Raw genomic sequence first — 16,133 nt, 5'->3', positions numbered from 1 at the left:
AAGTAACCTCCAGAATACCCTCTCAACTCTATTTGAACTCTCTTAGCCATGGATACCGTATTTTGTTACATTTCTTTTCCCACTTTTGGTCAGGTAGGCATTGTCGATCCCATGGTGCCAGGACCAGGCTCATCTCTTGGAGTCATGTCCCATGTTGCCAGGGAGATTTTCATCCCTGGATGTCATGTCCCATGTAAGGCGGAGAGTAATGAGTTTACTTGCAGATTTGGGTTCAGGGAGAGAAAAGGTCATATCTGAGTAACAAAAGAGGTTCTTTAGAAATGACTCTTAGGCATAATTATATGTAGGCTTAGATTCCCCGTTGCAGAAATAAGTTTCAGAAGAACAAGCCTCAAGGTCAAGGGCTTGGCCTATTAACTTGGGAGTCCCTAATGTTAGAGAGAATATCAGGGATTTTCCAGATAGGGAAGTAAAATAGTTGCCTTTTTTTTTCTCCTATCCCTCATGGGATTTATCCCAACATTTCTGAATTATCTGCCCAGCATACTCTGGAATATACCAGGATATTACATTAAGCTATACAGAATTACAAGATCTCATTCCCAATTTTAGCTTCCATGTATTTAGGTTGTTTAAATGAACTGGCAAGACAGGTTAAGCTAGATTGTGCGCAACAGAAAATTTAAGTTTTAGACAAAATAAACATCTCTTCCTTTGGCCTCATGTGGTAGGTGATGGCAACTTTTGGTCAAGGTTTTATATAGTCACATTTTTAAAAATTTCACATTACATTTATTTTGCTTTCTAATCCTGGGTTTATTCTGTACAATTCGTTTATTCTACATAATGAAGTACAAAACACTACATTATCTAAAATGCTTCAAAGTTATGAGACTCAAAGAAGAAGCTTTATAGTACTGACTGTACAATAAAAGTCTAAAAAGCATTGTACACTTTGCAAAGGTAACCCTAAGGCCACCAGGACAACAGCTGCAGCAGGTGGCTTTGTGGTGACGTTGCTGAGCTGGCTCTTGGGTTGTTCACCAGTTTCATAGAGAAGGAGGTGTGGGGTGTGCACACGAGTACAGACAAGGAACCATTCACACCAACAAATGGGGGCAGAGAGAGGGGCTCTTCTTGGGGCATTCTGACCCTAGGTTGCTTAGGGAGAGGACTTGCATTGGAGGGACTCTGGACAGGGCCAGCAGGAAGGGCAGCCGTATAAATGTTCACCTGTGTTCTCCAAGGGCCCATAAGGGGCATAGCCAGGTCATCAGGTGGTCCCAGGTCCTTTGGGGAAAGGAGAAATGTGCCCGGGTGGGGACAGCACATGTACCCTGCAGCTTTGTTTGCCGTCCCTGTTGGCTCTAAACTAATTCTCTCTGCAATCGGGAGCGGGTGAGATTTCTAGCCAGAATCTGTGGCAGTCATTTTTATAGGTACAACCCCAGACCCATATTCCTGCAGGCCAAAGTCAGCCTTCAGAGGAAATGTCTCAATTACTAATTTAAAAGCCTGCCCCTGCGTTAGGGATTTCCTTTCCTACCTATCCTGGATGGGATGTAAGTTTCAGGGGGGCAAGGAGCATCTGTGACCCTGCTTTATCATGAGAGGCTGGAGCTGGAGCAGCGTCTGTGGCAGCAGTGGCCAGGGGAGGCCAAGGCCACGGGGCCAGCACAGCTGTGGCAGTGATTGCCTGGCCATCTATTTTTATCCTCTGTCCCTGTGTTTCAGCACCTTCTTGGCTTCATTCGGATTCTCAAACTCAACCGAGGTGTAGCCTTTGGGCAGATGGGGGTGCGTCTTTGCCACAGACATGCTGATCATTTAAATTTTCCCATAGGTGGAAAATCTCTCCATGCTGTGATCCTTGGTCACACTCTGGTGAGCCTCCCATTGTGCGCTTTGGTGGGTTTAGGGGAAGGACTCTGCCTTTTTCTTTCCTTTTCAACTCTTTTGGGTGGTTCCGCTTTGGAGGGGGAATGCCATCTATTGTGTCTGCTCCCAGGAGGACTCTGAGAGACCAAGAAGCTGTTGGAGCTGGAGCTGTGGGATATGCTGGAATTTCCCAAGCTGCCTGAGGCTGAAGAGGAGCTGGAACGCCTGCCAGAGCCCACCCTGCTGCTACAGCCCGAGCTGGAGCCCGAGCTGGAGCAAGACCTGGTGCTGCTACCGCTGGAAGCACTGCACCTCTTTTGGGTTTTTTCCCTGCCACGATCCTTCTCGCTCAAGTCTTAGGGGCCTCTCTTATCTTTAGAGCGATCCTTGGACTTCTTGTCAGGTTTTTGCTTTTGGTAGGAGAAGGAGCCTTAGTGCTGGACTTTTTATCATTTTCTTTGACTCCTAGCAAGCTCTTCTTTTTCACTCCTGATCAATCCATTCTCCCCTTCTGAGGTGGTCAGAGCAGTGATGGAGGGCTCACTGCTGAACTCACACTTCTAACTTAATTCTGAGAAAATATCCCTAATTGATTGCAATTTATGCCCAACAGCAGCATCTTCCCACTGCCTGCACTTCTCTCCTCAGCTGTCGAGGCTCATATTATATTTCATAATGTAATAGAGAAAGAGCAGAGACTTAGAAAATCGAGGTAGAATTTTAGAAAATCATTAAGAAAAAGTCTCATCACTTTCTTGTGGTTTGTCTGCACTTATTGTGTCCACTGACAATGATCAGATTACCAATCCCCTGTAAATTTAGGCTGAGTATGACAGAAGCCTGGGGAAATATGTGCTTTCTGTCCTAAAATGTCTTCTTTGGTTGTTCAGTCATGAATCCTACCAGAGGAAGCCCACAGTATTTCTGTTTCAGTGGGAAGATATCCCAGGAGGAGGAGAAAGACAGAGTAGAGAATTTATCTTCAATTGTCACAAATCTTCCTCAACTCTGTTTGGGATATGTAGTTGTCAGAATTATCATCAACAACCAAACAATTAATGACTGTCTCCTGGGTAAAAGGTTCTGTTGATATGAACACATGTTCTTAACTTTCAAGGAATTTGTGAGGGAAAGGAGGAAGGAGAAGGAGGTAACTAGAATTTATTGAGCAGTTACTATATGCTGACATTGTGCTAAGCATTTGGTAGCCACCCTGGAGGTGTCAGTATCAATATCCCCCATTTACATATGAGAAACTGAGGCTCACAGTGACTTGATGGTGACTCAGCTAGTAAGAGGCAGAGCCTAGATTTAAATCCTAATACTTATGACATGGAAGTCTGTAAGCTTTCCCTTTTATCCTGCTGAATGGAAAGGATACATGCCTAGAGAGAGTTATGCAAGTAAATTTATCAACTCATTTAAGTCACAGAGGCAGTAGGGTGGTCAGGGATAGAATCAAAGAAGATGTGAGGTTTGAGCTGATCTTTGAAGAATTAGAAGGCTCTAGGGGCACATTCAGAATCATGATCAAACATAAGAACCAACTTCTAATGCAGTGCAGAGTTTGTGACCATGGGGTGAACTCAGGAAGAAGTAAGAGGGCTTAAGGAGTCAAGTTCAGGGTTTCCTCAGGCTCCAAAGCCTCGGGGGCACATCATGGCTGGTAGAAGCTCTGGTCCTCAGAACATGGCAAAATTAAAGTCATTCCTGGGATCCCTGATGCTGCATCCTCAGGCTGCTTCTATTTAAGCCTTCAGTGGCCAATTTCATGGTTTGGCCTTTGCAGTGGCTCAAATGGTGACACCATATATAGTGAAAAAGAAAGACATAGAAGCTCAATTTAAAAATGGGCAAGAAGACAGAATTGTCAAGAAAGATCTTGTAATGAGGCATTTTTTTTTCCCTCAGTTCCCTGTCTTTTTAAATTACTCCAAATATACCCTAACCCTGGCTGGTCCTTAATGAATGGAACTGAGAATTTGTGTTGAAGACATGGAATACTTTGTCCGCCTTTGGAAATAATATTGATTTTTATGTTTCCACATGACAATATCAGTTGGTTCTGGTTAAGTCTAATTACTGTCCCCTAAGTAGCACTTTTTTGTTTTTCTTTTATGGTGCTTATGGGAAGTCTTCTGTGGCATTATCCTAGATATTAGAATATCATTTGAATACTGACACATCAGATTTTTTAATAAATCATATAGCATTTGGAAACTGAGTTTTGGGTCCCAAACATAATGCTTTAAAAATGTTGAACCTATTCAACTTTAACAGATTTTTGGAATTGTGTGTGCCAACAAATACAAATTAACCTTAAATGCTTGTTGAAAATGTTGAAAAAATAGTATTTGGTATTACCTCCAATAGTGTCAATAACAATAATGACTGTCTCCTGGGTAAAAGGTTCTGCCAATAGGAGAAGAAGGTAACTAGAATTTATTGAGCAGTTACTATATGCTGACGTTGTGCTAAACATTTGGTAACCACCTTCGAGGTTCATTTGAAGTAATTTAAAAGACAGAGAACTGAGGGGGAAAAATTGCCTGATTACTAGAGCTTTCTTGACAATTCTTGTCTTCTTGACAATTTTTAAATTGAGCTTCTATGTCTTTCTTTTTCTCTATATATGGTGTTACTGTTTCCCTCACAAATTCCTTGAAAGTTAATGACGTATTACATTAATAGTGTCAATGGCGTCAAGGCTTGGAAAATGATTATAGTCATATAAGTTTTTTTTAACTGTGCCCCAATGGAGCCCAAGGGGTTCTCTGGAGGTGCCCCATGGAAATTCTAGGCTCCAGGTGTCCATCCCCACTCCAAAACAGAGCAGCTCTTCCCTCATCTATTTTAGTTTTTGGACCTCCTTGTAAGATTTCATTTGAAGAATAGTGTCATAGCTATATGGAAGTATGGAAACAACACATCTAGGTTAACCCCTTTATTCCAGATGAAACAAAATTAAGGGCTCAAGAGGGTGTATAACTTTCCTCCGGGTGGAATACTAGTAGCAAACTCAGGACCTCACATGTTCACTCTCCATCACATATGTTTCCCCTGCTTTTCAAAAGATTGGAATTATATGAGGCTTATGGATCAGGGTCAAGAATTTTCAGTTCTGAAGAATCCTTTATTCTTCTCATGCTATTGGCCTCAAATGGTTTGTTTTGTGCTTTCATGTTCTCTCATGAATGATACTAAACTCTCATGAAGGACTAAATAAGAATCAATGGCAAGAAAGTGATGGTCAACACAGACATGACCTTTAATAATTACTGTGAACCTCAGTATGCAGGATATTGTTTTGAACCTTTGCACTATCATGACATTATAATTTCCATGAAATTCAAGGGGACAAAACATGGAAACTACCTTTCTCAGTTTCCCTTGCCAAGAGCATCTTGGTGAGAAGACCTGTGGTATCCTTTCAGGATATTTGGATGACATAAAGATAAGAAAAGCTATGATTTTCTGGTAAGCATGAACAGATAGCTGATGTGTGATTTTTCTGGTGGCTTAGTTTAAGGAATTTTCCTAAGAATAATCCACGTCAGTGCTGTAGACAGCTGAGATACTTGGCCATGACTTCCAGCTGTGTTGCAGGTCCTCTGAAAATCAGCTGTGTTTGAGCTGCAGGAAGATGCTGTATTTATGGCTTTCTTGCTCTATGCTCTCTTGACTTTCCAAAGGCTGTGTCCTCTAATTCCATGTTTTAAACTTCTTCCTACTCAAATACCAGACACAGCCTCTGTTTTCTGAACAGAAGTCTGGTAGGTTCAGAAATGTGTTCCTTTAAGGGAAGTAGAATAAAGTAGGGGAGGTGAGTGGCAAGGAATCGAAGCTGGAAGGAGAAAATTCATGTTAAAAAGAGACAAAACATGTGGAAGGAACATCATATGCGTCTTCAGCCTGTAGCACAGGAGAGATATTTGTACTGATTATTCTTGGCTGCATTTAATAAATGTTATATGAAAAGAGCTTAGGAAAACACTGACCAGGTTGTAAGCAGAAATGAAAAGAAATTTTAGAAAGTCCTCAAATTTGGAGCTTTGCAGATCTGTAAAAGCTAAGTGCTTCAAGATCCTAGAAGGAGTTATAAGAAGGCTTTGAGTAATAATGGCATAGTAAAAATGACCAGATAAAGAAAATGATTCAGGGTAAAGATCATTTTAAAGATGTAGTTTTCCTATTCAAGTCTGACAGGCTCAAGGTTATCACCATTAAGTTGAAGAAGAGAAATAAAGCACATTTGAGAAGTACGTACTAAAAGAGCTTTGAGTATGATTTCTTATCCTGAAATTGACTGAAAGCAAATCAGAAGCCTACTCATTGTTCCAAGGAACTGTTATGCCAATGAAACCATGAGCCTGAAGAAAACAAAACAAAACAATAACAAAAACTCTTTTGATTGTCTCTTGATTGACTCAAAGTCATTGACTTACTTGGAGGCTTCTAACCTTCCAAAAACAGAAAACAACTTCATAGGTTGTTTAATTTCCAAGGGCCATCTTGAGATGTGGCCAAGGAGAGTAACAAACAAAGAGGAACCCTCATAGGCAGAGCCAGAGGACATGGAGGACAATGGGTCCTGAAGGACATGGAGGGATGTTCCTCCCAGAGAGCACAACCAGGGCCTACTCAGGACACTGTCCCCACTCTAGGGTTGGGAGTTCTCTAAAGTGTTTTCCCATTGGGATTTATGAGTTGCTACAAAGCAGTGACTAATATGTGTCTTCTCTTCTTTTTCCAAATGAGAGGGCTTATTGGGGCTCTCTTGGATCTGTTTTACTATTGTGGCTTGTTGGGATATATGTGGGCACAGGCCATCTACCTTTTTAGTTCATAGGTCAGGAGATCAAGAAGAGCCTTATTTGGACCTGATAGAAAAGTCTGCACGTCTTCCAGAGATCCTGGAATTGAGCTTTGGATGCTCTGTGAAGAGAAAGAACTTGAGAGACCTTCTTGGGGTAGATGAGTTGGTGGTTTGGAGCTATGTACCCTCCAAAACATGTTCTTAAACTTAGTCCATTCCTGTGGATGTGAACTCTTATAAATAGGACCTCTTGATGAGGTTACTTTGGATAAGGTGTGGCCTGGCTGTATCAGGTTGAGTCTGACTCCTGTTACTGAAGGCCTTGTAAGGAAGGTGACTGACAGAGAAAGCCAGAGGGAGCAGCCAGAAGCTGAACATCAAGGGAACCCGTAAGGGAGGAGAGGCCACCATGTGCACTTCCGTTAGACAGAAAAGCCAAGAACCAGTGATCACAGCCAGCCAGCCCCAGAATACCACAGTCTTCTGGGAGCAAGTATTGCCTTGATGATACCTTGAATTTGGACTTTTCTTAGCCTCAGAGCCATGAGCCAATAAATTCTTGTTTGTTAAGCCAACCTATTGCATGGTATTTGCTTAGGAATGAGGAAACTAAAACAGTGAGGGAGTGTCTATGTGTTGGAGGAAGAGTGAAATCAATGTTTGATGACTGGGAGGTAAAATGGAGGCAGCACCAGATGCTCATCAATCTTATTTTTCATTTTTGAGCACAGAGAAGAATCTATTTCCCAGTGTCCTTTGTAATTTGGTGGTATATCTAGTTGGTTTCTGGACAATAGCATTTGGACAGAGATAATGCATATTTCTTCCTATGGCATACAAGTGACTCTGTGATCATTCACTCTTTTCCTCTTTCATTGACAACCACAGTGGCCACCATTGAAGGTGTCTGTATCTAAAATAGAAGGAATCTGGATTTGGGGGTCATTGCTTTAAGGAGAGCCACCCAGGAAGGCCTCTTTATCCATATCAGCCTGTGAAACAAGTGAAAAATAAACCTTTATAGTCATGAGCTACTATTTGTTAGTGCAAATATAGTGTCTTATGGTGACTGAGTCATGAAGGAAATAAAAAACACTATTAGAACAATTTTTAGGGATTTGACAAATGGAATCAGGATGACTCAGAATGCCTGACTCTGATACCTACTACACTTACAAGATCATGGCACAGTTCTTGGTTCTTTCAAAGAGAACTTTTCATTCTGGGATACACTCTCAATTTCCTGCAATGTCTGCAGAATAGAAGCATTTCCTCTACTCCTATGTCCATAGATAGATATTATACAGTTGACAGTGAAGGTCTAGGTATTAGAAAAGAACTCCCTGGATTCTGATGCTCACAAATGAGAAACAAGAGGATGTGTGCACAGAACTCCTAAGGAAGACAGAGGTTCTTCTGTGCTGAGTGAGTGCTCAATTGCTGTAGACTGCCTGTGCAGCAGGTAGGACCTCTAGGACTCTGAAGTCAAGTTCAGATTTGGAGGAATAAATGGGAGGGTGTGGGTCCAGAGGAAACAAGGAGGAAGGGTACAGGCAGCCAGCTATGGTTAGTGAAAGGTAGTATACTTGTCACCAAAGTCCCATACTTAATGGTGATTGGTGAGGCTGACACTAGAACTTTCAGTGTAGACATGAATTGGTACCTTGCCTTTGAAAAAACATGATATTTATGCTTTTCTTAATAATAAATGTACTATTTTTATATTGTAGAAAATTTAGGAATTATAAAAAGATATGAAGTAGGAAAAAATGTATAATCTCCAACCCAAGACATAATCATTATTAATATTTTGCTATAGTTCCTATCAATTTTTTCAATTCATATTAACATATTATATTTCAAAAAAAGGTCAATGTATATTCTCTAAAGTACTTTGTATTAGTTGGTGCAGGCCAGGTTATGCTGTGGTAACAAATGATCCTCAAATTTTAGTGGCTTATAATAAAAGTTTATTTCTCAGTCATGCTGCATATCCACTGCAGGTCAGATTCAGCTCCACTCAATAGCATCTTCATTCCAGGGACCGAAGGTGAAGGAGATGCCCGTATTTGTGATAATCTCCTGGCAGAAAGAAGAGAGAATATGCAGCTGATGCTCTCACTCTTAAAGCTCCGCCTGAAGTGGCACATGTCACTTCTGCTTACATTTCATTTTCAAAAGCAAGTCACAAGGCCCTGTCTGATGTCATGGGTGAGAAAATATACCTCCCCCCTCAGGAGGGGAGCAAATATCTGTTAACAACAAACTTACACCACTTAGCTAGGGTAATGTTCCCCAATCTTTTGCAAGTATTGGAATTGTTATAAACATATATGGATTGTCTTCTCAGTGTGGAAACTTTTGCATATTTCCTACTTTTTGATTCTTCTCATCTCCACAGGAAAAGAGTGGTGGGCATGGGTTAGAGACCCTACCACCAGTGGAAGTTAATTAGTTATCAGTAAATGGCAAACATTATCTGAAAAAATCGTGGACATTTATAGATGTACACCTCAAGCATAGAAATATTTGCAGAAGAAATTTTAAATTATATTCTTGCTAAATTTAAGAATTAACTTATTCAACAGAAATTTACAGCAGCAAATGGCGATTCTTTCCAGTAATGTTCTCTGGCATGGTGGAAACCCTTTCTAGCAGCTGGTTCAAAGGTCCATATGCAATCAGAGCCAGTTTTTTGGGTTCAGTTGCCCATGCCTACCTATCTCTGTCAGCCTCCTACCTTCTGTTCTCAAAGGCTCAGCCTAGGGGGCCAGGATGCAGCTTCGTAAATCTGAAATCACTCGCTTATTTTCCCGGTACCCAGCTGCTCCCTGAAAGGTTTAGGAACAGAAGGAAAACGTCCATTCTCTCTCTCCCATGGGCTCCTGGGTCCTTGTCTTCATGGGTATCACCTTCTGTGCTGAGAAGGACGAGAAAGTTCAGTCACCATCCATTGTGTTCTCGCCAGAGACCACAGGTGCCTGCCCAGAGACTGGAAAACATTCATAAAACTGTGTGGAGCCTCTTGTTCCTGCCCCCACCCTTTCCCCTAGTTTTCTAATTGGCATGCTGAACCCATGGGCGACAGAGATTTCCCCCCTTTTATATTCATTTTCAGTGCAGCATAGATTAAATTATTCTCAGACGATAACAAATCATGCTTTTCCTCACATTGCAAGTGTGGTTTGGCTTCCAAGTACAGTCCCAGCATGTCACCGCTGAGCCCCGTTCGCTCAGCATGTCCGGAGACCACCTGTGGGGGGAGCTCCTGGTGGGGGGACAGCTGGCAGCCACCACTGGCTTCACACCCTGTTTTGTCTTTAGTATGTGTCTCGTGTTCTGTTTCTGCTGCCTTCTTTGCTAGTGAGCATCAAAGGGTTGTGTGCATCTATTTATTATTCAGTAAAGAGTGTGCCTGTTTTGCATTTAATAAGCCACTTAACACACAAGGCTCCTTACAGAGCAAGAGTAGCTAAGTGTCTGCTAGATGGACAGACCTCTCCAGAAGTCCAATCAACGATGAACTCCAGGCCTCCTACCATCTCCATTGTGCTTCCTGCAGATGAATGCAACCCCCAAACACAGACATCTCCTGTAGCATATTTTTGACCCTTATCTTCTAAAGATGCAGATTGCAAAGTTTTTATAATGTTTAGAATTTATTGGAAGCTGGAGAAAGCCTTCCCAAGCCTGAGATTGCTTGATTTTGAAAACTAGCACAAGAAATGGAGACAGAGTTCCTGCCCACAGTGCACACATTTGATTTTTTCTTTTCAAATGACTATCGTCTTGCCTCCACGGAAGGGAGTATAAGAAGAGAATTCTGACAGCAAATAAAAGGGCTTCTTGGGGAGACAGTGAATGGCATGTCAATGGTGGGAGAATATGAATCTGGAATGGTGACAATGGGGTTCAAAGATTAAATGGTTAGCTTTGTTGTCTTTTACGATAATTTTCAACTCTGAGATTCTACGAAAATCTGTTGCACTCCATTGCCTAATCAAAATAAGTTAAGAAGGAAAAAGCAACCAGCAAATCCAGTTTTAAGACAGCACGTTCCTTTCCCTTAGGCAGTGCTCTATTCGGATCACGAGAGCAGCCTTCTGAACGCCTGCAGTTTATCTTTGGCTTCAAGACAAGCAAACACTGGGCATGGGATCAGGAGGGAAGGAGGGGGAATAACAACAAAAAGACCCCTTGCCAGGAGTGTCGAGAGGCGATGTGGCAGAGCCCAGAGCCGGCCTCCTGACTGGCACTGTAGGATGTGAGGCCCAGGGCAGCTGTGGAGCTGACCGCCTCGGGAGGGGGAGTTTGTTCTATCCCAGCTTCTGCCCTCCCTGCACGTTCTCTCTGGCTGAGCTCATTCCTGGCTGGTTCTCATTCACAGGCCTGAGAGCCAGGTGCTGGTGGGGAGCCAGGATAGACACTGGAAGTTCAGCCACTTTTGTGATATTAAAGCCAAGGGGAAATAATGTTAGGTAGAAAGCACAGAGGATCGTTTTTTTTTCCTTATTAGAGAAGTTGTGGAACTCTGAAATCTATCCTACAGCTAATTGTTGTGATGTGCTTTGAAATTTATTGCTTATATATATATATATATGTGTGTGCGTTATTTTTCACAAAAAAGAAAAGTCAACTGTGATTCATGCACAGCTATATGATGATATTATGAATCGTTGATTGTACACTTTGATTACATGGTATGTGAATATATAATATTTATCAATTTAAAAAAGAAGTTGTGGGTTTATAGAACAATCATACACAAAATACAGGGTTCTCATATATCACCCACCATGTTGCATTGTTGTGGAATATTTGTTACAATGGGTGATACTATCTTTTTATAATTGTACTGTAATTAAAGTCCATGGTTTAACTTGGGTTTCATTATTCGTGCAGTTGTGATAGTTAAGTTCTGATGTCAGTTCGTCCAGGTGACGGTGCCCAGTTGTCCGGTCAGGCAAGCACTAGCCTCACTGTTGCTGCTAGGATATTTCATGGCTGGTTGATAAACCAGAAGGCTGGTTTATTAAATTACCAGTCAGTTGATTCATCTTTGATTGATTACATCTATGATCAACTAAGGATGGGTCTCCCACAAATGGGAAAACCCAATCAGCGGGGCTTGATCCAATCAATTGAAGACTTTTAAGGGGGAAGGGAGAATTTTCACTGCTTCTGCAGCCAGCCAGCCTCTCCTGTGGAGTTTGTTGAGACTGTTCATGGGAGTCACCAGCTTCGCAGCCTGCCCTATGGATTTGGGACATTTCCATTCCCACGGTGGCATGAGACACTTTCATAAATCTCATATTTACAGACACTTCCTCTTGGTTCTGCTTCCTAGAGAACCCTCACTAATACAGTAATGTAGTTCCATGGATTTGTAAAAAAGTTTTATCCCATATACAATATAACATTTCCCCTCTTTTATATATTGAAATATGTATTTCAGTGCTGTTGTTTGCACAATATCATACTACCATCACCATCATCCTTACCAAAACATTTTCATCATTCCAAATAGGAACCTTGTACATTTTAAGTCTTAACTTTTCACTCCCACCCTATTCCCCGGTAACCAATATTCTAGATTCAAACTATATGAGTTTGCTTATTCTAATTGTTTCTAATCACTGAGATCAAACAATAATTGTCCTTTTGTGCCTGGCGTATTTCACTTAACATGTCTTCAAATTTCACCTCTTTTTATGGATGAATAATATTCCATTTAAGTATTCCATTCATCCATTAACAAGCACTTGGGTTGCTTTCATCTTTTGACAATTGTGAGTAATGCCACTATGAACGTTGGTGTGCAAATAATTATTTCAGGCCCTGCTTTCATTTCTTTGGGATCTATATCTGGTAGTGGGATTGCCAGGTCATAGGATAGTTCTACCTTTAGCTTTCTGAGGAACTGTTAAAGTGTCTTCCACACAGGCTGCACCATTTTACCTTCCCCACCAGCAACAAAGTAGGTTAGTAGTAAAATCCTGAAAAGACAGAATAGCAAAGGATCTACCAGTAAGTTTCCCTGCAACTACCCATTATTGAGAATGGGGAGAAGGTTAGCTCAACACATGATTACTTACTACCTGCGAAACCTCTGTACCTGGACAAATATGAAAAGTATTTTAGGGAAGCAGAAGAAACCAATGCAGGCACCCAAATCCAGGCATTATCTGCTAACTGCAGTATAGTTTTGGCTCCAGAAAAACTGTACTCCAAAGTGAACATGACATGGCAAGCCGTGTGAAGCGTAAACATTTATCTTATGTAGTCTCTCTTTTGACTTTGGGGTCATAACTTAACAGAGGTTACATAGGAGTGTACGGTTCTCAAGCAGTTTTCTAATGTGATTGTGAGTCACAGAAAGATCTTTTAGATTGTAAAATAAACAGTTGGGCTCTCTTCTGTCTCAGAGAGGAAGGTTTAGAGAAGTCGTGAGGTGCTGTTCTGCTGAGAAGCCTTGATTTTGTTAGCATTGGAGAGAAGTCCATTCACATCTATAATGTAAAGATGTGACGAAGGGGGGATATGTGGAATGGGAAGACATTTATACATGCGTAAATTATATATGACATATAAACTTGTGGGGCAACCACTGACCATAGTGGGAGGTTAACGAATTAGGTACTACCTTAGAATAATATATATTCAGAACAATAAAAACTCATGTTGGAAAAATAACTTTTGATAAGACTGAAAGCTAAGCAAATGGAAAAAAAAAGTACAGTATTATTTAGATCAGAATCATTAAAAATTATTTTTGTTTAGTAAGTCTGAAGATCTCTGGCTTCTAGGCCTGTTATATTTTGTTTCCTTTGTTTTTGCAAATAGTCTTTTCCACTGATGGCAGGGAATGCGTTGTTTAGCATGACCGAAACTACCTAGCTGAAAAACCATCCTAAGGTCTAATGCTTCCAGGGTTTGTTTTTCATTTTATAAAGGGGAGGGGCTAGCAGTTTATTTGGCAACACTATTTTCACCTGTACATGTCTCTCACTTTGAAAAATGAAATAATGGGATTGGTAAATAATTATTCTTTACAATTCCTGCTTTACCCCAACCATTGGAATGGCCCACTCTCCTGTGCGCTCACAGAGCTAGATTCACAGTGGGAGGCATGTGAGTGGCTGGTGTGCAGGATACCCCAGTTTTAAACAATAAGGAAGCAATTAGCTATGTGATCGAGAGGTTTTGCATGGGGATGTGTTTACCCACTAATAAACAAATACAACACAAGCTGGCCTTCTGTTCCTGCTTCCTAGTCTGTATTTCCTGGGGATTTGTTTGCTTTTTTAAGTAAAACACTTCTGACCAATAGCACAGTACATCGTAGTTCCAGAGGTCACCTCAGCATCTTTCTGCTTTTAAAATTCTCACAAGTGGCTGTCCCACTGCTTCATTTTGATCGAGTGAGACCCACATCTTGTGTGTATATTTTCACATGCTTTAATGTATTTATCTTGTACTGATAAGCCTGAAAGAGGGTGCTCACTAATGGAGCTACATTACCACGATGTTTTCTCAACAGGTAAACAGGCTGTTTACAGTTTAAACTGCTGAATGATTTTATTTGAGCTGTTTAAAGCTTATTCTATTCTAGTAGGAACTAAATGAAGGCTAAAGCATGCTTTATGAAAAATGCATTTATTTATGCATTATATGTACAGTATTGGACAAAGGATTGTACTCATTTTGTTGCATTATTTTGAATATTATCTTTTCATTTTAATAAACTTATAATAGTTCTTTAAAAAAAGAGATGGTATTTTGAAGTTGGGAATTTTTCTGCCTCTGCCAAAGCAACACACTCTCACTTATCCAAGGGCGTTTATTGTTTGCTCCTCCTCAGCTGTGTGTAGGAAGAATAAATGGCATTCATTGCCTATGTGAGATTTATCAAACTCCTTGTCCACCCTGTTGTTTAAAAACTCCTCTCCAGGATTTTTGGGATGAAGGGGTAGCTGTGAAAGAACAAACTTGATCTCTTTAAACCTGATGGTGTTGGATGAACAGGTGAAAATGCCATGTTTTCAGCTATTGTAAAGAGTTAAAAGCTAAAGAGCCTTCTGGTGTCAGTGGAAAACTAAAGGAAAGTGTTCTGACTCCAGATCTGTCAGAGTTCTCATGATTTATCTGTTGCAAGTTCTTCACTGGCCCATATCCTAACCAAATCCCGTCTTGGCCTGCCACTCACACCCAGTACCTCTCAACCCTTTCTAACTTCTCCAATATATTTATATCCTATGTCTCAAGCAGAACACAAACATCCTTTTAAGGTTGGGAAGGGAGAGAGATTGTGGATGCTCATCCTTAAATATTTAAAATTTTTTTCACAGTATTTTCAGGGAAACAGAGGTTTTGGTGTCATAGCACTAGCCCAAAGAGGTTGAATTACTGATTTAACAAGTAAGTCAGTAAAGTTAAAAAGCTACAGATAGAGAGTTAAAAAAAAATTATTCTGACTCCTTTTGAATATATACAAAAACAGAAATAAGACAAAGGCATGAAAAGTAGGGTAAAACATATTTTGGATCAAAGACCAAATATCGTTTTAATAATAGAGCTGCCCCAAGATAGAATTAACTGATTTGATTGAGAGTGACTCCCCTTCATCCTTGGTGTTCAAGCAAAGGTTAGAAAATTATTGTTCTTTAACTAGATTCAAGGTATAAAAACAGCAATGGGCTTTTTGCTTCATTAGCTGAGGAGTTCTGAATCTGAAACTCTAAACTTGAATGTAAAGTTATTATATGTACACGTTTTCCAAGAAAAAAAATTTTTTCTCCACAGCCTTTCCTATGTGATAAACCAGTTGACTAGCTCCTCTCTAGATACCCCTTTAGGGTCTCCCTCTTAAACATGATTCTTCTGCTAAGGATCAATAGAAAATTGAAGATAACTTCAAGTGTGAAAGAGAGAAGAAAAAAGGGAGAAAAAACAATAATAATAACAACAAAAATAAATCATTAATATACCTATAGAACTAAAAAGAGATATTTAATGAAAAAGAGAATGGAGACTATATAAAATAACCATACAGAAGACAAAAAGAAGCTATTAGAAATTAAAACATGCTGGCAGAACGAAGATATTACTAGAAGGGTTAGAAGACAAAATTGAGGAAATTTCTCAGAAAATAGGAAAGAAAAAAAATGGAAAATAAGGGACAAAAGTCATTTTTTAAAAGTGGGTCCAGGAGCTCTAACACTGAATAAAAGAGAGAACTGGACTTTAAAATGAGGCATTGTCAAAGAAAAATTTCTAGAACCAAAGTACAAGGATTTTCATATAGAAAAAGCCTATCAATTTCTTTTGAATAGATTAAAAATACCCTTACCAATATATATAAGTATGAAATTCAAGAATATTGGGTCAGAGAGAAGATTGTTGGACAGTAAACTCAGTATTGAGTAGGAAATGGACTAATGCCTTTAGAATTTGGAGGAAAATTATTTCCATCCCAGAA

At 40.3% G+C, this 16,133-nt stretch overlaps 1 long non-coding RNA gene and 1 pseudogene across 5 annotated transcripts in view; one reads left to right on the top strand and one right to left on the bottom strand.

The window, feature by feature from the left end:
* LOC143685525 (uncharacterized) overlaps positions 1-16,133 on the top strand; it is a 113,358-nt gene that overhangs the window by 92,365 nt on the left and 4,860 nt on the right. The window contains exon 1 of one of the 5 annotated variants that reach the window (XR_013176714.1): positions 14,063-14,195. The exons of the other annotated variants lie outside the window; for them this stretch is intronic. This is a non-coding gene — a long non-coding RNA (uncharacterized LOC143685525). Of the gene's footprint in view, positions 1-14,062; positions 14,196-16,133 lie in introns of those variants that run through there. 5 annotated transcript variants of the gene reach the window in all.
* Positions 1,508-2,341, bottom strand: LOC143678788 (uncharacterized; annotated as a pseudogene).

The sequence above is a fragment of the Tamandua tetradactyla genome, chromosome 1 (genome assembly GCF_023851605.1).
Source record: "Tamandua tetradactyla isolate mTamTet1 chromosome 1, mTamTet1.pri, whole genome shotgun sequence".
NCBI lineage: Eukaryota > Metazoa > Chordata > Mammalia > Pilosa > Myrmecophagidae > Tamandua > Tamandua tetradactyla.
The sequence above is the reverse complement of the archived record's forward strand: the minus strand, read 5'-3'. Positions and strand labels throughout refer to the sequence as shown.